This window comes from Tamandua tetradactyla, chromosome X (genome assembly GCF_023851605.1).
Source record: "Tamandua tetradactyla isolate mTamTet1 chromosome X, mTamTet1.pri, whole genome shotgun sequence".
In the NCBI taxonomy this organism is placed as follows: domain Eukaryota; kingdom Metazoa; phylum Chordata; class Mammalia; order Pilosa; family Myrmecophagidae; genus Tamandua; species Tamandua tetradactyla.
This window is the reverse complement of record NC_135353.1, coordinates 34,142,752-34,165,358: the sequence shown is the minus strand read 5'-3', so window position 1 is coordinate 34,165,358 and position 22,607 is coordinate 34,142,752. Positions and strand designations below refer to the sequence as shown.

Genomic DNA, 22,607 nt, shown 5'->3' with positions numbered 1-22,607 from the left:
TTGTTGATCCCACAGTGCCAGGTCTGGATTCATCCCTGGGAGTCCTCTCCCATGTCACCAGGGAGACTTTCATCCCTGGATGCCAGGTCCCACGTAGAGGGGAGGGAAATGATTTCACGTGCAGTGTTGGGCTTAGAGAGACTGAGGCCACATCTGAGCAACAATAGGGGTCCTCCAGAAGTAACTCTTAGGCATGCCTATAGGTCATCTAAGCTTCTCCACTACCTACATAAGCTTCACAAGAGTAAGCCTCAAAATCGAGGGCATGGCCTATTGATTTGGGTGTCCCTAAAGTTTGACACAGTATCAGGGGATTCCCTGATTGTAAGATTTAATAATTCCGTAGTCTTTTTCTCCCTCCCTCAGAGGACTCTGCCAATACTTTTTGATTATCTGATTAATACACTCTAGGATGTTTCCAGACATTATAATAATCTATACAGGATGAAAGGACCTCTTATTCTGGGCTCCCTGTGTTTCAGTTGCTCATATGAGCTGTACAGATAGGTTGAATTAGATTATGCACTACAGAAAATTTCAGTTCCAGATCTAATAAACCTTTCTTCCACTGATCTCAAAGAGTATGTGTGGTTCTAAAATATAGACGGTCTTCCTTACCCCTATGTTCTGAATTACTTTAACCCCAACCTGTTCGGCTTTGTTCTTTTCTCTAAATATCAGATTATATATATACAACAGCCTCTCAAAATCCAGAAATAATAATCACCACAACAAAGCAAACTTTTATAAAGAGCCTTGAGGCCATATTTTGGAACCTCAAAATTAATCATGGTCTAGTGGACAATATATCCATTTTGACAATTTGGGAACATTGTAGAGATTGTTAAACTGTCATTTTCACGGAGCCAAACTTGTTTAATATCTACCAGAGGATATATCCACTGGTGGTATTGAATATTTTTATAAAGTTCATAAAAGAAAGGTCAAGGGTTTAGTGTTCCTGCTCTTATCTTGTATCTGAAATTTATCATCCAAACCACAGTATTACATAAAACTACATTGTGATCCCACTGATCAGTGTTCTTCAGTGGCTTGTTCAAAGTATTGTGGTCACAGTATCTTGCTTACAATGATAGTAACTGTTCTGTTCCTATCAGTAAGCTTTCTCACCCACAAAATAGAAGACACTTATGATAGTGGAATTCTAAAAATGTGGAATTTCCTTGGTGCTCTATATGCTAAGGAAAAGGTAATGGCTAGAACACGTCTACTGTTTTCTGAGCACCCACTATTGTGTAGGACACTGTGTTAGGGTCTCTACATATGATTTTGTTAATCTTCATGATAATTCCATGAAATATATATTATTGTCCCCATTTTACACAAGAGAAAACTAAGGCTTGGAGTGGCTAAATGACACGTCTAAGGTTCCACAGCTAGTGAGTAACTGAAACCAAATTCAAATTTCAGACTGTCCAGCTGCATACCTCATCTTTCCACTTTACCTTTAATAAGTTCTTGGTTCTTCACAGGGCTTCCTCCTTAACTGCAGAATTCATATTGAGAAAATGACTGAAAATTTTTCTGCCATCTGTCTTCATTTTTTCCCACCAGGTTTATGAAAAGACACTCTCACTCTTTTTTTATTTTAATTGTGAAAAATAACATATATGCAAAAACCAATAAATTTCAAAGCATACCTCTACAATTACTTGTAGAACAGATTTCAAAGTTTGGTATAAATTACAATTACAATTCCACAGTTTTAAGTTTTTACTTCTAGCTACTCTAAGACACTGGAGACTAAAAGAAATATCAATATGCTGATTCAGCAGTCATACTCATTTGTTAAACCCTACGTTCTCTGTATAACGCCACCATCACAACTGAACTTTCTCCGACTCTTTAGGGGTATTTGGGCTATGCCCATTCTAACTTTTTCATGTTGGAAGGGGCTGTCGATAATATGAGATGGGGGATGGAACTAGTTGATGTTCTGGAGAGGCTGGCCCCTCTGGGTTTCAGGACTTATCTGACCTAGGGCCCCATCTAGAGGTTGTAGGTTTCTAGAAAATAATCATACTGCATGGAACCTTTACAGAATCTTAGATAAAGCCCTAAGTGTTCTACAGGGTTGGCAGGAATGCTTTTGGTTGGAGTTTGGCAAACTATGATAGGTAGCAATGTCTAACTGAAGTTTGTGTAAGAATGACCTCCAGAGTAGCCTCTCGACTTTCCTTGAACTCTCTCAGCCACTGATACTTCATTTGTTACATTTCTTTTCCTTCTTTTGGTCAGAACAGCATTGTTGATCCCACGAGAGATACTCTCACTCTTAAGGTTCTGGTAGTATGTACAGATCCAGATAAATTTTTTTTAGCTCTACGTAGAAGTTTTTGGGAGTTGGAAGTTGTAGAATAATTTGGAATTCTTGCATGTACACAAAGCAAATTCTCAGAACAGTAATAGGACTCTGGACAGTTAGAGTGCAGGAAGGGGGAAAACCTAAAGAAAATAATTTGAATGTGCTAATAGTGGATTAGCAGAATATCACATAGTATACTCATACTATGCAGCCATTAAGAATGATTATGGCCTTTTGGCCAAAACCACTATCTTGCAGTAATTCTCCAAAATGACAAACACCAAGGGAAAGAGGAGAGGCACCTGCAATATGTTTTCTAAGCCTTTCAGAAAATATGGAGTTGTTCCTCTGGCCACATACATGTGAATCTATAAGAAAAGTGATATTGTAGACATCAAGGTAATGGGTACTGTTCAAAAAGGAATGCCCCACAAGTGTTAGCATGGCAAAACTGGAAAGGTCTATAATGTTACCCAGCTGGCTGTTCATATGTTGTAAACAAACAAGTAAAAGGTAAGATTCTTGCCAAGAGAATTAATGTGCGTATTGAGCATATTAAGCACTCGAAGAGCTGAGATAGCTTCCTGAAGTACATAAAGGAAAATGATCAGAAAAAAAAGGAAGACAAAGAGAAAGGTACCTGGGTTCAACTGAAGCGCCAGTCTGCTCCACCCAGAGAAGCACCCTTTGTGAGAACCAATAGAAAGGAGCCTGAGATTCTGGAGCCTATTCCCTATGAATTCATGGTTTAAGAGGGTTAAAAATAAAATACTTGTGGATTGTAAAAAAAAAAAAAAGGAATGGTTATGTAAATGTATGTCCATTGACATGGAATTTATTATTGAATTTTAAAAGGCAGGGAACAAAATAGGATAATCTCATTTTTGCCAAAAAAAAAAGAGAAAAGAAACTATTCACATAAATATACTTCCATAAAGGAAAAGGGCTGGATACTCCAAAGAGAAACAATAGTTACAGCAAGCTGGTAGCATTATAGGTGATTTTTTTCATATTTTTGCTTCTCTATTAGTACTACTTTTTCTCACTGCAGGTATATTACTTATATAATAAATAAATAACTTTTAAAGGATGATAAATGTGCCAGTTTGAAAGGATTATGTACCCTAGAAAAGCCATGTTTTAATCCTGATCCATTTGGGGGAGGCAGCCCTTTTTTTAATCCCTATTCAGCACTGTAGGTTGGAAATTTGATTAGATTACCTCCATAGAGATGTGACTCACCCAATTGTGGGTATTAACCTTTGATTAGATGGAGATATGACTCCACCCATTCCAGGTGGGTCTTGATTAGTTTGCTGGAATCCTTTAAAAAAGGAAACTTTTTTGAAAAAGCTTCAGAGGCATGAGATGCAGGAGAGCCTCAAGAGCCCAGACAGCTGGAGCCATCTGGAGATGAAGAAGGAAAATGCCCCCAGGGGGAGCTTCATGAAACAAGAAGTCTAAAGAGAAAGCTAACAAATGTTGCCATGTTTGCCATGTGCCTTTCCAGTCAAGAGAGAAACCCTGAATTTCACTGGCCTCCTTGAACCAAGGCATCTTTTCCTAGATGGTTTAGATTGGACATTTCTGTGTCCTTGCTTTCATTTGGACATATTCATGGCTTTAGAACTGTAAACTTGCAGCTTAATAAATTTCCCTTTTTAAAAGCTGTTCCATTTCTGATATATCTCATTCTGGCACCTAAAAAACTAGAATAATGAATCAAAAAATATTACTCAAAACTGGACAAGTTGAAATAATCCCTAACAGAGTATGAGCTGGTAAACAGGGTAAGTCAAAAGAAGAAACAGGCCAATTTTGTACTGAAGAGACAATGCAGTTATTTAATGTGTAATGTAACAGAAGCAATATAAATTATTATACTGTTGTACAATAAGCCACTTCTGAGGAACTGTTTTAGATGTTATCTTTTTAAGTTGTATGCAAAAGAATTTTTCTGTTTTTAGAAATTATTCCACAAAACCTAGCTCAGGAAAAAGATATAGCATTTTTTTTAAAAAAAACCCCAACCCTGAAATTCTCCCCACTAATATATGCCCTAAAACATGAAACAGAAGTTAAATAATCCAAATTGGGTTTGCGAAGGCACATACTATCCATGTTGAATAATATTAGAGGATGAGTAGCACAGTAATTACCAGCTTAGGCTTTAGGGTGGCAAAAAACTTGGAGTTCAAATTCTAGCAAATTATTGAACCTAAGCTTCAGATTTGCACCTGTAAATGGATATAATAATACCTAACTTAAAGGTGTGTTATGAAGATTGAATTAAAAAGTATAGGGTGGGGGAGGGGCCAAGATGGCGGCTTAGTAAGGTACGTGCGTCTTAGTTCCTCCTCCTCCAAAGCAACTACTAGGTGAACTGAAACAGTGCAGAACAGCTCCCGGGGCTACGGCAGGGAATGGACACACAGCGTACCCCAGTCTGGACTGGCTAGTCTGACTGCGAGACTCGGCTGTGGTGAGATCCCCGAGCGGCACGCGATTTCCCGAGCAGCGGCAGCTGCGGCCGTCAGAGCTACTCCCTCCCTCCTTCCCGGGCCGGCTGAGAGTCTTGGAGAGGCAAGTTTCCCAAGCCGAGGCGGCCAGCACCCCTCTTTTGCGGGCGGCTTCGAGTCTCGGCTTCGAGTCCGCGGCTACGAGTCTCGGCTTCGAGTCCGCGGCTACGAGTCTCGGATCAGAGGGCTATCCAAGCCGCAGTGAACCCCCCCCTGCGGGCGGCTTCCTGGTCTGGTGAGGAATTCCCCAGGCCGCGGCGGCCGGCGACCAGCCACAGGGTTCCCTCAAGCCGCGGCAGCTGACGCCCCCACCACGCGCCGCCCCTGAACAAACGGAGAGAATTGGATTGGAAATCCCCAGGCCGCGGAGATCGGTGACGGGGGGGATCCATTCCAAACACTTGAGACAAACGTGTGCCACGAGCACCACCTACTGGGCAGGATAAGAAAAACAGAACCCAGAGATTTCACAGAAAAATCTTACGACCTTGTTGGGTCCAACACCCAGGGAAATCTGACTAAATGCCCAGACGCCAGCAGCAGAAGATAACGGTCCACGCTCAGAAGATTGAGAATATGGCCCAATCAAAGGAACAAACCAATAGTTCAAATGAGATACAAGAGCTGAGACAACTAATGCTGACTATACGAACAGAAATGGAAAACCTCTTCAAAAACGAAATCGATAAATTGAGGGAGGACATGAAGAAGACATGGGCTGAACATAAAGAAGAAATAGAAAAACTGAAAAAACAAATCACAGAACTTATGGAAGTGAAGGACAAAGTAGAAAAGATGGAAAAAACAATGGATACCTACAATGATAGATTCAAAGAGACAGAAGATAGAATTAGTGATTTGGAGGATGGACCATCTGAATTCCAAAAACAAACAGAAACTATCGGGAAAAGAATGGGAAAATTTGAACAGGGTATCAGGGAACTCAAGGACAATATGAAGCGCACAAATATACGTGTTGTGGGTGTCCCAGAAGAAGAAGAGGAGGGAAAAGGAGGAGAAAAACTAATAGAAGAAATTATCACTGCAAATTTCCCAACTCTTATGAAAGACCTGAAATTACAGATCCAAGAAGTGTAGCGCACCCCAAAGAGATTAGACCCAAATAGGCGTTCTCCAAGACACTTACTAGTTAGAATGTCAGAGGTCAAAGAGAAAGAGAGGATCTTGAAAGCAGCAAGAGAAAAACAATCCATCACATACAAGGGAAACCTAATAAGACTATGTGTAGATTTCTCAGCAGAAACCATGGAAGCTAGAAGGCAGTGGGATGATATATTTAAATTACTAAAAGAGAAAAACTGCCACCCAAGACTTCTATATCCAGCAAAATTGTCCTTCAAAAATGAGGGAGAAATTAAAACATTCTCAGACAAAAAGTCACTGAGAGAATTTGTGACCAAGAGACCAGCTCTGCAAGAAATACTAAAGGGAGCACTAGCGTCAGATACAAAAAGACAGAAGAGAGAGGTATGGAGAAGAGTGTAGAAAGAAGGAAAATCAGATATGATATATATAATACAAAAGGCAAAATGTTAGAGGAAAATATTATCCAAACAGTAATAACACTAAATGTCAATGGACTGAATTCCCCAATCAAAAGACATAGATTGGCAGAATGGATTAAAAAACAGGATCCTTCTATATGCTGTCTACAGGAAACACATCTTAGACCCAAAGATAAACATAGGTTGAAAGTGAAAGGTTGGGAAAAGATATTTCATACAAATAACAACCAGAAAAGAGCAGGAGTGGCTATACTAATATCCAACAAATTAGACTTCAAATGTAAAACAGTTAAAAGAGACAAAGAAGGACACTATATACTAATAAAGGGAACAATTAAACAAGAAGACATAACAATCATAAATATTTACGCACCGAACCAGAATGCCCCAAAATACGTGAGGAATACACTGCAAACACTGAAAAGGGAAATAGACTCATATACCATAATAGTTGGAGACTTCAATTCACCACTCTCATCAGTGGACGGAACATCTAGACAGAGGATCAATAAAGAAATAGAGAATCTGAATATTACTATAAATGAGCTAGACTTAACAGACCTTTATAGGACATTACATCCCACAACAGCAGGATACACCTTTTTCTCAAGTGCTCATGGATCATTCTCAAAGATAGACCATATGCTGGGTCACAAAGCAAGTCTTAACAAATTTAAAAAGATTGAAATCATACACAACACTTTCTCGGATCATAAAGGAATGAAGTTGGAAATCAATAATAGGCGGAGTGCCAGAAAATTCACAAACACGTGGAGGCTCAACAACACACTCCTAAACAACGAGTGGGTCAAAGAAGAAATTGCTAGAGAAATTAGCAAATACCTCGAGGCGAATGAAAATGAAAACACAACATATCAAAACTTATGGGACGCAGCAAAGGCAGTGCTAAGAGGGAAATTTATTGCCCTAAATGCCTATATCAGAAAAGAAGAAAAGGCAAAAATGCAGGAATTAACTGTCCACTTGGAAGAACTGGAGAAAGAACAGCAAACTAATCCCAAAGCAAGCAAAAGGAAAGAAATAACAAAGATTAGAGCAGAAATAAATGAAATTGAAAACATGAAAACAATAGAGAAAATCAATAAGGCCAGAAGTTGGTTCTATGAGAAAATCAACAAGATTGATGGGCCCTTAGCAAGATTGACAAGAAGAAGAAGAGAGAGGATGCAAATAAATAAGATCAGAAATGGAAGAGGAGACATAACCACTGACCTCACAGAAATAAAGGAGGTAATAACAGGATACTATGAACAACTTTACGCTAATAAATACAACAATTGAGAGGAAATGGACGGGTTCCTGGAAAGACATGAACAACCAACTTTGACTCAAGAAGACATAGATGACCTCAACAAACCAATCACAAGTAAAGAAATTGAATCAGTCATTCAAAAGCTTCCTAAAAAGAAAAGTCCAGGACCAGACGGCTTCACATCTGAATTCTATCAAACATTCCAGAAAGAATTAGTACCAACTCTCCTCAAACTCTTCAAAAAAATCGAAGCGGAGGGAAAACTACCTAATTCATTCTATGAAGCCAGCATCACCCTCATACCAAAAACAGGCAAAGATATTACAAAAAAAGAAAACTACAGGCCAATCTCTCTAATGAATATAGATGCAAAAATCCTCAATAAAATTCTAGCAAATCGTATCTAACAACACATTAAAAGAATTATACATCATGACCAAGTAGGATTCATCCCAGCTATGCAAGGATGGTTCAACATAAGAAAATCAATTAATGTAATACACCATATCAACAAATCAAAGCAGAAAAATCACATGATCATCTCAATTGATGCAGAGAAGGCATTTGATAAGATTCAACATCCTTTCCTGTTGAAAACACTTCAAAGGATAGGAATACAAGGGAACTTCCTTAAAATGATAGAGGGAATATATGAAAAACCCACAGCTAATATCATCCTCAATGGGGAAAAATTGAAAACTTTCCCCCTAAGATCAGGAACAAGACAAGGATGTCCACTATCACCACTATTACTCAACATTGTGTTGGAGGTTCTAGCCAGAGCAATTAGACAAGAAAAAGAAATACAAGGCATCAAAATTGGAAAGGAAGAAGTAAAACTATCACTGTTTGCAGACGATATGATACTATACGTCGAAAACCCGGAAAAATCCACAACAAAACTACTAGAGCTAATAAATGAGTACAGCAAAGTAGCAGGTTACAAGATCAACATTCAAAAATCTGTAGCATTTCTATACACTAGCAATGAACAAGCTGAGGGGGAAATCAAGAAACGAATCCCATTTACAATTGCAACTAAAAGAATAAAATACCTAGGAATAAATTTAACTAAAGAGAAAAAACCTATATAAAGAAAACTACAAAAAACTGCTAAAAGAAATCACAGAAGACCTAAACAGATGGAAGGGCATACCGTGTTCATGGATTGGAAGACTAAATATAGTTAAGATGTCAATCCTACCTAAATTGATTTACAGATTCAATGCAATACCAATCAAAATCCCAACAACTTATTTTTCAGAAATAGAAAAACCAATAAGCAAATTTATCTGGAAGGGCAGGGTGCCCAGAATTGCTAAAAACATCTTGAGGAAAAAAAAACGAAGCTGGAGGTCTTGCACTGCCTGACTTTAAGGCATATTATGAAGCCACAGTGGTCAAAACAGCATGGTATTGGCATAAAGATAGATATATCGACCAATGGAATCGAATAGAGTGCTCAGATATAGACCCTCTCATCTATGGACATTTGATCTTTGATAAGGCAGTGAAGCCAGCTCACCTGGGACAGAGCAGTCTCTTCAATAAATGGTGCCTAGAGAACTGGATATCCATATGCAAAAGAATGAAAGAATACCCATATCTCACACCCTACACAAAAGTTAACTCATAATGGATCAAAGATCTAAACATTAGGTCTAAGACCATAAAACAGTTAGAGGAAAATGTAGGGAGATATCTTATGAATCTTACAATTGGAGGCAGTTTTATGGACCTTAAACCTAAAGCAAGAAGGAAATAAATAAATGGGAACTCCTCAAAATTAAACACTTTTGTGCATCAAAGAACTTCATCAAGAAAGTAGAAAGGCAGCCTACACAATGGGAGACAATATTTGGAAACGACATATCAGATAAAGGTCTAGTATCCAGAATTTATAATGAGATTGTTCAACTCAACAACAAAAAGACAGCCAACCCAATTACAAAATGGGAAAAAGACTTGAATAGACACCTCTCAGAGGAGGAAATACAAATGGCCAAAAGGCACATGAAGAGATGCTCAATGTCCCTGGCCATTAGAGAAATGCAAATGAAAACCACAATGAGATATCATCTCACACCCACCAGAATGGCCATTATCAAGAAAACAGAAAATGACAAGTGCTGGAGAGGATGCGGTGAAAGAGGCACACTTATCCACTGTTGGTGGGAATGTCAAATGGTGCAACCACTGTGGAAGGCAGTTTGGCGGTTCCTCAAAAAGCTGAATATAGAATTGCCATACGACCCAGCAATACCATTGCTGGGAATCTACTCAAAGGAATTAAGGGCAAAAACTCAAACGGACATTTGCACACCAATGTTTATAGCAGCGTTATTTACAATTGCAAAGAGATGGAAACAGCCAAAATGTCCATCAACAGACGAGTGGCTAAACAAACTGTGGTATATACATACGATGGAATATTATGCAGCTTTAAGGCAGGATAAACTTATGAAGCATGTAATAACATGGATGGACCTAGAGAGCATTATGCTGAGTGAGTCTAGCCAAAAACTAAAAGACAAATACTGTATGGTCCCAATGATGTGAATCGACACTCAAGAATAAACTTGGAATATGTCATTGGTAACAGAGTTCAGCAGGAGTTAGAAACAGGGTAAGATAATGGGTAATTGGAGCTGATGGAATACAGACTGTGCAATAGGACTAGATACAAAAACTCAAAAATGGACAGCACAATAATACCTAATTGTAAAGTAATCATGTTAAAACACTGAATGAAGCTGCATCCGAGCTATAGGTTTTTGTTTTGTTTTGTTTTGTTTTGTTCTTACTATTATTACTTTTATTTTTTTTCTCTATATTAACATTCTATATCTTTTTCGGTTGTATTGCTAGTTCTTCTAAACCAATGCAAATGTACTAAGAAACGATGATCATGCATCTATGTGATGATGTTAAGAATTACTGATTGCATATGTAGAATGGTATGATTTCTAAAAAAAAAAAAAATGGACAGCACAATACTACCTAATTGTAATGTAATTATGTTAAAACACTGAAGCTGCATCTGAGCTGTAGTTTTTTTTCTTATATATTTTTGTATTTTTCATTTTTATTTTTTCTCTATATTATCATTTTATTTCTTTTTCTGTTGTCTTGCTATTTCTTTTTCTAAATCGATGCATATGTACTAAGAAATGATGATCATACATCTATGTGATGATATTAAGAATTACTGATTGCATATGTAGAATGGAATGATTTCTAAATGTTGTGTTAGTTTATTTTTTTTAATTAATAAAAAAAACAAAGAAAAGAACAAAGTGATTCTTCGAGCTTTAGACTGAGACAAGAAGTTAGGATATGAGAAAGTAAGTCTTGAAGTTGGCCCAAAGCTAAAGTAGAAATAAGGCAGAACTGTTGTTTGCTAAGTCAATTTTTCTGTGTTGTTCATTAATATTAATTAAGGTCCTCAATTGCGCACAGTCGCACTTCCCCAAATGTAAAGTTCCGAAGAACGGCAGTGAATGAGGGAGAAGAGGGTCAGGACCCTCCCCTACTTACACTGTGACCTCCTTGAAGACAGGGACCAGGCTCTGTTTTATCTGTGTTAAAAAGCTAAATGAAAGGAGGTAAGAAGGGAAGGGAGTCCAGGGGATGGCTCCCCAACCACATTGTATCCTACATCCTCCATGTGTACCCTTCAGATTCCATATTACCCTCCTGCAGTTTTGCTCTAAGTGTCCTTTTTTTGTCAGATTTCACATGCAAAATAATATATTTAATAATACTTTTCAAGGCTCTTTTACAGCTTATCCACTATGTAGAGATCAGTCTGCCATGGACCACGAGGAATCACAAAGAAAACGGATTAGGTCCTCGCCCAGGATCTAGATCAGTGGTTCTCAAACTTTAAGTAGTACATCAGCATCCCCCGGAGGCATGTTAAAACCTGCCCAAGTTTCTAGTTGGTAGGTTTGGGGCCGACCTCAGAATTTGCATTTCTAACTAGGTCCTACTGATGCTGCCATCCAAAGGCCACGGTTTTTTTTATTTTTTATTGTGAAATATAACATATATACAAACAAGCAATAAATTTCCAAGTACATTTCAACAAGTAATTATAGATCAGATTTTTAAATTTGGCATAGGTTACACTTCCACGATTTTTCTTTTTTTTTTCTCCTGGCTGCTCCAAGACACTGGAGACCAAAAGAAATATCAATACAATGACTCAGCAGTTATACTCATTTGTTAAGTCCTATCTTCTCTATTATACTTCTCTTTTTTGTGAAAAATAACATATATATAAAAAAGCAATAAATTTCAAAGTACATTGCAACAATTAGTTGTAGATTCAGAGTTTAGCATGGGTTACAAATTCCACAATTTTAAGCTTTTACTTCTAGCTGCTCCAAGATACTGGAGACCAAAAGAAATATCGATATAATGATTCAGCATTCATAGTCATTTGTTAAACCCTACCTTCTCTGTATAACTCCACCATCCACCTTTGATCTTTCTCCCACTCTTTATGGGTATTTGGGCTATGCCTATTTTAACTATTTAATGTTGGAAGGGACTGTCAATGATTTGGGATGGGGGATGGAACTAGTTGATGTTCTAGAGTGGCTGGCCCTTCTGCATTTCAGGACTTATCTGATCTAGGGACCCATCTGGAGGTCGTAGATTTCTGGAAAATAATCATAATGCACGGAACCTTTATAGAATCTCAGATAAACCCCTAGATGTTCTTTAGGATTGGCTGGAATGGTTTTGGTTGGGCTTTAGCAAGTTATGATAGGTAGCTATGTCTAAGTGAAGCTTGAGTAAGAGTGACCTCCAGAGTAGCCTCTTGACTCTATTTGAACTCTTTCAGTCACTGATACCTTATTTGTTACACTTCTTTTCCCTCTTTCGGTCAGGATGGCATTGTTGATCCCACAGTGCCAGGGCCAGGCTTATCACTAGGAGTCATCTCTCACACTACCAGGGAGACTTTCATCCCTGGATGTCAGGTCCCATGTAGGAGGGAGGACAATGGTTTCATTTGCAAAAGCCACTTTTTGAGAAGCAGTGCCTTCGAACAGGGGGCAGCAAGCTTTCTTTGTAAAGGGCCAGTGTGCCAGTTTGAATATGTTTTTTGGCCCAGAAAAGCCATGTCCTTTAATCCTCATTCAATATTGCTGGGTGGGAGCTTTTTGATTGTTTCCATGGAGATGTCTCTCCACCCATTCAGGATGGGGTTGCTTACCTGAGCCCTTTAAAAGGGAAACATTTTGGAAAAAAACTACAGAGCCCACTCAGCCAGAGACCTTTGGAGAAGAAGGAAAATGCCCCTGGGAGAGCTTCATGAAACAAGAAGCTTGGAGAGAAAGCTAGCAGACATCACCATGTTCGCCATGTACCTTTCCAGTTGAGAGAGAAACCCTGAGCATCATTGGCCTTCTTGAATCAAGGTACCTTTCCTTGGATGCCTAAGATTGGACATTTCTATAGCCTTGCTTTAATTTGGACATTTTCATGGCCTTAGAACATGTAAACTTGCAACTTAATAAATTCCCCCTTTTCAAAGCTGTTCCATTTCTAGTATATCGCATTTCGGCAGCTTGCAAACTAGAACAGCCAGATACCAATTATTTGAGGGTTTGTGAGCTGAAGGTCCCTGTCACAACTATGCAATTTTGCTGTTGTAGCATGAACAGACTATGGATAAACAGACAATGGATAAACATATGAGCATGGCTGGGTTTCAATAAAACTTTATTATGAACATTGAAATTTAAATTTCATATAATAAAATATTCTTCCTTGGATTTTTTTCCAACAATTTAAAAATGAAGAAACCCATTCTTAGCTGGAGTGTCATAAAAAAGTGGATGGGAGGAGGAGATATGTTTGCCTACCTCTGCCTGAAACAGACTCATTATCTAAGAAGACAAATAAAAAACAAACGGAGAGGGGGGAAAGGACATAAAGCAATAGGCATTCAAAAAGGTGTTTAGCCTTAATAGTCATTAGGTAAATGCAAATTAAAACCACAATAAGATACTACTACACATCCACTGGAATAGCTAAACATTTTAAAAGACTGAAAATACCAAGAGTTAGTGAGGATGGGGAGCAGTGGGAACTCACATACAATGCAGGTGACAGTGTAAATAATATAACCACTTTGGAAACCAGCTTGACATTATTTTTACTAGAGCTGAACACATATGTGCCCTGTTGTAACAGTTATAGAGATGTGCCAACCAGTTTCCTTTCAAGGAAGGACAATCTGCCCACGTACTGCAGGAATACAATCAGCAGACAGCCTCCAATTGTCAGCTCCTTTTCAATCTGCCTTAGCTGCAGAGAACTGATTTACCAGAGGTTAGGCCTTCCTAGGGTGATTGATCAAGGTAGGGGGATGGGGTAAACGATTATTTCAACTTGATACAGAACACAGCGATGGGCACTACTCGTTCCAAAGCTTCATGCCAGCTTAGCTCAAGCTTTGTCAGACTTGTATTGCAGTTCACCTTTTCCTTCTGCCAAATCCTACTTCCTCCTCTTTTCTTCCAAGGATGTTGATCCCTAATAAACATCTTGCACCCAATACTCAGTTCTGAGCTTCTGCTTGTGGAGAACCCGACATGCAACACCTTTGACTCAGCAATTCCACTAGGATAAATATACCCTATAGAAAATCATTCACATGAACACCAAGAGGCGTGTATGGGAATGTTCATGGCATCTTTTGTTTGAAATAAGCAAATTCTAGAAATTACCTAAATTCTGTCAGCAGGAGAATGATTTATGATCCATTCATACAATGGAATACTATACAACAATGAAAATGAATAACAACTATATGCAGCAGCATGCATGGCATAATATTGAATGAAATAAGCAAGGTATAAAATAGTGACAATGTATGATACCATTCAGATAAAATTCAAAACTGAGCAAATATAAGCTATATGTTTATGGCTGCATTCATAGGTGATAAAACTATAAAGAAAAGCAAGGAAATGATTATCACAGAAGTCAAGATGGTGGTTAAATCTAGGGATGGTCTTCAAAAAATTTTAACAGCCAGTTAAACTTTGACCAATCCAAACAGAAAAGAGCCTTTAGGCCTCACCAGTGTTTGCTCATTCAATACCAGCCCTGGTTTAATTCTGGGTAGGGGAAAAAGGGGTGATCGGAGAGGGGCACCTGGTTGGAGAGTATCTTCCAAAGTACATGGGCATTTGCTTTATACTTATTTGTTAAACTGTGCATATATATTGTATGCATATTTTAAAAAGGAAAAATAGACATACCATAAGAATATATAAATAAATGTTTTAGAAATATTTGTTTCTTAAATTATAACTATAAAGTGCTGAGGAGATGGTGGGCAAGTGGAGATAAGAATAATGAGAGGGTGGGCCACGGTGGCTCAGCAGGCAAGAATGCTCACCTGCCATGCCAGAGGACCCGGGTTCGATTCCCGGTGCCTGCCCATATAAAAAAAATAATAATAAAAAAAAATAATAAAAATAAAAAAAGAATAATGAGAGCTCATCATGTGATTATTCATTCTGAAACAATTTGATACAAAACAGACCTTGAGATGTTCCAAGAAGTTCTATAAGAGGTACACAGAGGCACTGTTGTTCAGAAGAGGGAGCATTCTTTTCCAGCTAAGAGCTGGCAAGAGGAAAGTTTCAAAGAAGAAAGAACATTTGAGGTGAGCATTGAAGAATAGAAAAGATTCCAGCAGGTACGGTTGCAGAGGAGGTTGGGTTGGGGGAAGACATAGCATTAACAATGAGATGGAAGTAAAAAATAGTAGCGTGTGATCAAGAACTTAAATTGTCTAATTGATTAGGGCAGCATTTCCTAACTTGTTTTGATGCTTAACACCCTTAGGAAAATTTCAAATCACTCATTTTTTTTCCAAGACAAACATTCCACAGGTATTTATTGAACAGCTATTTGCTAGGGCTAGGTGTATATCTATAAGCAAGACAGACAAGGTTCTGGAACTTATGCTTCCTATATCTGAACTTAATTTCTTTGTTGAAACACAACTCTTCCTGAGATCAGAATACAATCTAAACTCATCCGTGTAAACTCAGTTAATTCAATGATTTATTTTCTTTAGTCATTTCATGTTTAAATTCAATCAGATTTAGGACTCACCCCTCCCTCCTTCATGACTTTCCTTCATGTTGATGTTAAACCCCATGGTTTATGCAAGACTAAAATAGTAGTGGTGGGGAGGAAGCACCTACTTCTTGTGCTCTTAATATATTCTGCCTAGGCCTTCCCTGAGATGTTACAGTCATTCTATCATTCATCCCGGCTGCCATCCATTAAGGTAACCAACTCCCCATCAAGCATCTCATAGTCCCAACTGCCACCCAACACTGCTTGCTCTCATCATGACCACAGACCCCAGTTTCTAAATTTTCTTCCTTTCCTACTCGCCATCCTTTTCTCAGTTCTGAGGCTCTGATCTACTAGGAGTGGAGGGAGGGGTGAGGAACATAACACAGTCATGCTCAGTAGGTATTCTTCCCAAATCCATGTCTTACATTTTGAATTGAGGCTTAAAATACCCAACCTAAAAACCAAGAATGTCTTCTACGATTCCTTAATGACACCTATGTTGTTGCTGGTATCAACCTCACGTCTCACTATCTGCATTGGGGAGGATCACAGGATTCAGCATAAAGGGGAGCTCAGATAATCATCATAAAACATTCCATCTTATCCATCACAGTGTAGATAAAATATTGCTGGGAATTACATCATTCACAGATAGACACACACTACATTGAAGACCTGATTCTTGGAGTTCTTGAATTTTGTGCTTTAGAAAATACCAACTTGTTTACTTTTCTTTTTTTTTTTTTTTTTTTTTTTTTTGGTATGGGCAGGCTTCGGAAATTGAACCCGGGGGCTCGGGCATGGCAGGCAAGAACTGTGCCTCTGAGCCACCATTGCCCGCCCTCAGCTTGTTTACTTTTAACAATTTATGTGTTTTGTCTTTAAATGATGACATTAGAAGAAATGGTTTTACTTTGCACACGTGGATAATTTTTATTCCCAATAAGTGAAAAACCAAATTGAGTTTAGCCATAACTGTATTTTCTTTTTGAGGGTTTTTGAAGTACTAGAAAAATCTTTACATGCAATATAAGAATATAGAATTTTTATCATTTTATGCCTTGTAATTGAATATTAGCATCTCTTTGCTTCCTTTTTCTGTGACTATATGTTAAACAGTATATGACCAATTATTTTTTTTGTTTGATTTGGGGTTTTAAAAGTAGTTTTATTGAGATATATGCACGTGCCATACAGTCCAATCATTGGCTTTTGGTATATTCACAGAATGGTGCATCTGTCACCACAGTCAATTTTAGAACATTTTCATTAATCCAAAAAGAAAAACCCCATACCCCTCAGCAATCCCCTCTCAATCCCTCTATCCTTCCCCAGCCCTACATAACCACTAATCTATTTCTGTCTCTCTAGGTATATTTATATAAATGGAACCATACAATATGTAGCACTTTGTGTCTAGTTTCTTTCACTTAGCATCATGGTTTTTTAATTATTAATTAAAGAATTTAATTACAGAAAAGTCATGTAAAGCCTACGATGTTCCCATATACCTCTTATTGTTGACACTGCATTAATGTGGTACCTTTGTTCCAGTTGATGTATTAGTGATGACCAATTGTTTCTACTTTAACACTCTACAACAGTCTAGACCAATATGGCAAACTAGCTATGTTCACAGATGTTCAACCAAGTACCTGAGTCATGAGCACACCCATCTGATTGCCTGTAACTACTCACATGTTGAATTCCTGAAAGAAATGCTGGGCGGGGCATAAAGTTTATGTGGAGTAGTCTTGAGAGGTATCTCTGGAAAGATCTGTTCAGATCAGGACAGATCCTTGGGGCCTTAAATGCCACACTACCTACATATTCTTTCAGTGCAGTATCTTCCGTTTCTGAGGGAGGGAGAAGAGTAGGCCAGGGCAATGCCACACCTGGCTATGGGGTTCACTAAACACAAAGGAAAGCCTAGCCTAGGATCGTGAAGGCAGTGGAGGGTGAAGGGAATCAAGAAACTACCCAGGGTAGGAATAAATTAGCAAAGGGAAGGTGAGCTTTAATAGGGGAGAAGGAAGTCTGGAAGGCCGGGTGTGCTAAAGGAGGCCACCTTCCCCTGCCTGCTGTGCTTCTCACCATCTCACCAGCAGTGTAATTAGATAGCCTGTAGCCACAGATAATGAGCCTTTCTCACCTCAAATTTATAAGGAATGAAAACTATAAATAGAAATGCCTAAATAAAAAAATGAGCTCTTCTTTATGCTGCCCTGTATGGAAAGCAGTATCAGTATTGGATTTTTATATATGAAAAGCAAGGCTTTTCAACTAGTGGTGATTTAAAAATCAATGAATCATTTATGCTTCTGCTGGGCCTGCCTTCTAGCCTCTGGTTGCTGACTCACCTGCGTGAAATCTTCCTTCCCAGCCTCATCTATATGAGGCAGGACGGTTTTAATTTTAAGGCCTTTGCAAGCCTTAAGTACTCTAGCTCATGGAGACTTCAGCTGGCATCATAGTAAACATATTAAAGTACATCCACATCCTGCATTAAATATTTACATTTTTGCTATAAAGTTTTGAAAGGTATTTTGGTCATTTTGCTTTTGAAATTGTCTGTGCATAACTAATTTAATGTATAATAGCTGTGATTTCTCCATAATCATCCCAAGAATTTCCAAGAATCTAAAAATGGTTTTCAAATATAATGGATTTTTTTATAAATAGCAAATTTAACAATTAATAAACTTGGTGTAATATTATGTTTGTAGCCATTTAATTAAATCATTACTAGTTTTGAGTTTGCTATTTTCTTTTACTATTTTATAGCCATTCTTTAAGATATCAGCTTTTTATTTTTATTTTTCATATTCTCAAAAACCAAAAGTTCTAGGAGCTTGGTTATAGTTGCATAATGGATAAAAGACATGCACAGACTGCCCGTTTAATTATGTGTGTGTGTGTGTGTTATGTATGTAGTGGTGGTGGTAGGACTTGGGTTTCCTTGAAGCTAGAGATTCATTTATTTGATTTTTGTTCAGTGGCCATTTAACTCTTTGTATTGGTTGCCTCTTGTAAGTAAATGTAAGCATTGGGTTGTATGATTTTTATTCGATTAGGCATCACATATTTGATGACACATGAGAATGATCAGAGGTATGCATTAAGGAATTCAGTATAGAATTGACTAAAGTTTTGACTTACTGGATAAAAGAGAGGCAAACATGCCGTCAATCATGAGGCTTACTCTTGTGAAGATGATGTAGGTAGCATAGAAGCTTATACTACCTATAGGCATGCCTAAGAGTTACTTCTGGAGGACCTCTGTTGTTGCTCAGATGTGGCCTCAGTCTCTCTAAGCCCAACTGTGCACATGAAATCATTTCCCTCCCCTCTACGTGGGACATGACATCCAGGGGTGAAAGTCTCCCTGGTGACATGGGAGAGGACTCCCAGGGATGAATCCAGACATGGCACCGTGGGATCAACAATTCTATCCTTACCAAAAGGAGGAAAAGAAGTGTAATTAATAAAGTATCAGTGGCAGAGAGAGTTCAAATAGAGTCGAGTGGCTACTCTGGAGGTTGCTCTTACACAAGCTTCAGGTAGACGTTACTACAAATCATAACCTGCCCACCCCCAACCAGGACCATTCCAGCCAATCCTAAAGAACACCTAGGAAAATATATAAGTTCCGCAACGGTTCCAGGCACTAGAGTAACTTTCCAGAAGCCTACAACCTCCAGATGTGTCCTTGTCAGATAAGTCCTGAAACCTAGCCCAGCCTCTCTAGAACATCAGATAGTTCCATCTCCCTACCCCATATTAGGGACAGACCCTTCCAATAGCAAAAATTTAGAATTGCCATAGCCCAAACAACCCCAATGAGAGATATGGAAAGAACAAAGGTGATGGTGGAATTATACATAGAAGATAGGACTTAAAAATGAATATGAATGCTGAATCATTAAATTTATATCTCTTTTAGTCTCCAGTATTTTAGAGCAACTAGAAGTAAAAACCTAAAATTGTGAAATTGTAACTGATGTCAAAGTCTGAAATCTGTTCTACAACTAATTGTTGTGCTGTGCTTTGAAATTTGTAACTTTTTTGTATGTGTTATCGTTCACAAAAAAGAAGGAAAAAAAAGTCAACTGTGATGATAAAAAAGTATTTAAGCCCTCTTGCCTCTTATACTCTGGAGCAGCTAGAAGGAAAAATATGAGAGGATTGTATGGTAGCCCATGACAAACTCTGGGATCTATCCTGTAACCACTTTTTGAAGAGTGCTTTGAAAACTATTGCTTTTTTATTTCTTTGCTTTGTATATATGTTATACTATACAATAAAAAAAATTTTTAAATAAATTAGATCCAAAAAAAAAGTCAACAAGGGTTTCTCAGAGGAATTGATGCTTTAGTTGAGACTTCAGGAATGAGTAAAGTAGAAGAAATTTTCATTTATTTTGAAGACCTGGTAATACGATTGCAATTTGGTCTTTCCATTTTACAGTATAAATATCTTTATTTTTGTTACCCAATTAGGAAATTCTTGTGTAGAAAATACACATATAAAAAAAGAAATAAAGAATCACCATTAATCTGACTACTTAGAAACAAATGTTACTAATTATTGCATGTATTTTCAGATTTTTGTGTATATATTGATTTTCACCCTGAACACCACTTTAGATTCCCTAACCCCATGACCTTCTGCTGTGCCTGCTATATTAACTCACAAGCTTAATGAACCTAGTTGAACTATTTTCTCTACTCCTGCTTCTCATCAGCCAAGCATTGCCAGAGAAAGTTACAGACCCGTGCTGATTTGACCCACCATGGGAATTCATGGAATCTGCCTCCAATAGGTCTCTCTCAGCTGCTCTCCAAAAACCTTTATTAATTCTTCTGGATTCTCTATCACTCTCTCAACAGTGACTCTTCCCTCCTCTATGCCTTATTCAAGTCCCCAAACCCCCTATTCTCTCCTTCAATTTCATCAGATTAAATGCGATGATTCAGGTAAAGCAGTTAGTATAACGCTGGGCACAGAAGAGTCTAAAATACACACTTATTTTTATTACTGTTTATATTGAATGAACAGCATAATGTGTTGGCTCAAAGCTGTGCTTTGGAGTCAGACAAACCTAAGTTTGAATCCTGAGTCTGCCCATTAACTTAATGGGCAAGTTGCTAAATCGTGCTGAGTCTCAGTTTTCTATCCTTAAAAATGGAGATAATAATATTGTTCTCTCACAGGGCTTTAATGAGAATTAAATGAAAGTATGTATGTAAAACCCTCAGTTGAATGAATGTCACGTGATGAGTGTTCAATGTTAACTACCAGGATTGTTATTGTTGTTGTTAATATTGCAGCATCCACTTATTCTTTTATTTGTTTTAGAAAAATCATCATTTTCCTTATGAGAGACCATATTCTTTAGTGCCCTCACCTCAACATATATCAATATCTACACAAGTTCTTATTCTTTACTTAAGAAATATTTATTGAGTACTTAGCTATGTATATGCTAGGCACTGTTCTACATTCTTGGGGCTACTGTAGACTCAGAGGAAGAGAATTCTTCCATGCTTCCAATCTTTTTGCCACTCTCTTCTAGAATCTTATATGTCCTCTCTTCACTGGCTCCTGCCGCTTTGCTTTGTTATCATTATTCTTAGTAGTATTTTGCATGAGCAGACAGCGGGAATCAAACCTGGGTCTCCAGCGTGGCAGGCAAGAACTCTGCCTGCTGAGCCATTGTGGCCCACCCCTGCCACTTTGCTTTAAAGAGCCTCCATAGTAACCTCTGTTTGACCCTTCCAACTAATTTAACTAAAATTGTATTTCACTCCTCTTTATTTTCAAACCCCTTCAATATGTGGTCTCTCGTCTCTATTTCCTCATGATATGGTCCCTCTTGAATTTCCTGTAATCTCATTTCTACCCTCACCACTTACTGAAACCATACATCTAGTGGTCTGTAATGACACATCCTTGACACATTCAAAGAAAGTCTTTCAATCTTCATTTTCTTTCTCCTACTTTTAGCATTTGACACCGCTAACCTCCCCTACACATTTTTCTTTATTTTTCATTTTCAAATATTGCAAACGATTCCAAATGCAGGAAAATACATAGAGTAACATAATCAATGTAGGTACCCACCACCCAGTTATATCAAATCTTACAACACTAACTTTCAGGTTGTGTTTAAGAAAATACATATTACAGATACAGTCTGTATTCTCAGTGTACCCCTCACCAATCGCAATCATCTTCCTTCCTTAAATTTGGTGGTGATGGGCAGGCCACAGTGGCTCAGCAGGTAAGAGTGCTTGCCTGCCATGCCTGAGGACTCGGGTTCTATTCCTGGTGCCTGCCCATGTAAAAAAATTAAAAAACAAAAAAAAATTTGGTGATGATGTTTTATATACTATCACTACAGATCTAGATAGCCATAAACAACAGATATTTTCAAGCTTTATATAACTGGCATACTATATATATGTATTGCAATTTGCTCTTTTTGCTAAGCATTATATTTTTGAGATTTAAACATGTCATACATTTAGCACTAATTAATTCTTTTTCATTTCAAGATAGTATTAACTTCATGAATACAATGATTTATTCATCCATTCACTTACCAATGAACATTTAAGGTGCTTCCAAGTTTTTTTTGAGATTACAAATAATGCTGCAATGAATGTTCTTTTACATGTCTCCTTGTGCTTAAAGGTTAGAGTTTTGTCAGGGTTTATACATAGAAATGAAGTTTCTGGTTTGAAGGGTATTACATATTCAATTTTATTAGACGTTGTCAGATTGCACTTCAAAGCAGTTCTACCAATTTATCCTCCTTTTAGCAGTCATGGTATCTCATGGTT

At 37.9% G+C, this 22,607-nt stretch overlaps 1 pseudogene; it reads left to right on the top strand.

Moving 5' to 3' along the window:
* Window positions 1-2,463: 2,463 nt before the first annotated feature.
* LOC143671769 (large ribosomal subunit protein eL21 pseudogene) lies at window positions 2,464-3,078 on the top strand (annotated as a pseudogene).
* Window positions 3,079-22,607: the final 19,529 nt, after the last annotated feature.